The sequence below is a fragment of the Scardinius erythrophthalmus genome, assembly GCF_964197995.2.
Source record: "Scardinius erythrophthalmus genome assembly, chromosome: 7".
Lineage (NCBI taxonomy): Eukaryota > Metazoa > Chordata > Actinopteri > Cypriniformes > Leuciscidae > Scardinius > Scardinius erythrophthalmus.
This window is the reverse complement of record NC_138227.1, coordinates 42,062,942-42,063,304: the sequence shown is the minus strand read 5'-3', so window position 1 is coordinate 42,063,304 and position 363 is coordinate 42,062,942.

Here is a 363-nt window from a genome sequence, read left to right as displayed (position 1 = left end):
AGAGGAAAGGGGGAAAAGTCATTGCAAAATTAAGTATCCTCAAAGACGACAGATTCCTGTAATAAAGCTATTTCCGTTCGGAATCCTAATAAACTAAAACTGTGCGCATACGTTGAAATTAATATTAATGCAGCAATTCATGCACTTTTAGTTTGTTTTTCTCTGTCACTTGTCCTCCTTTGTCATAGTTTACTAGCCTGGCTCCGCCCTCCTACGTACTTCCGCTCAATTTCATTTTCCTTCAGTACTACGTCTGGGACTGCTGTATATTCTTAGGTTTCCAGAAACCAATTTTTTGTAGGACCAATCAGCGAACAGAGGGAGTGGCTGAGAACGATGACGTTGATGTAGTGCGTCAGTTTG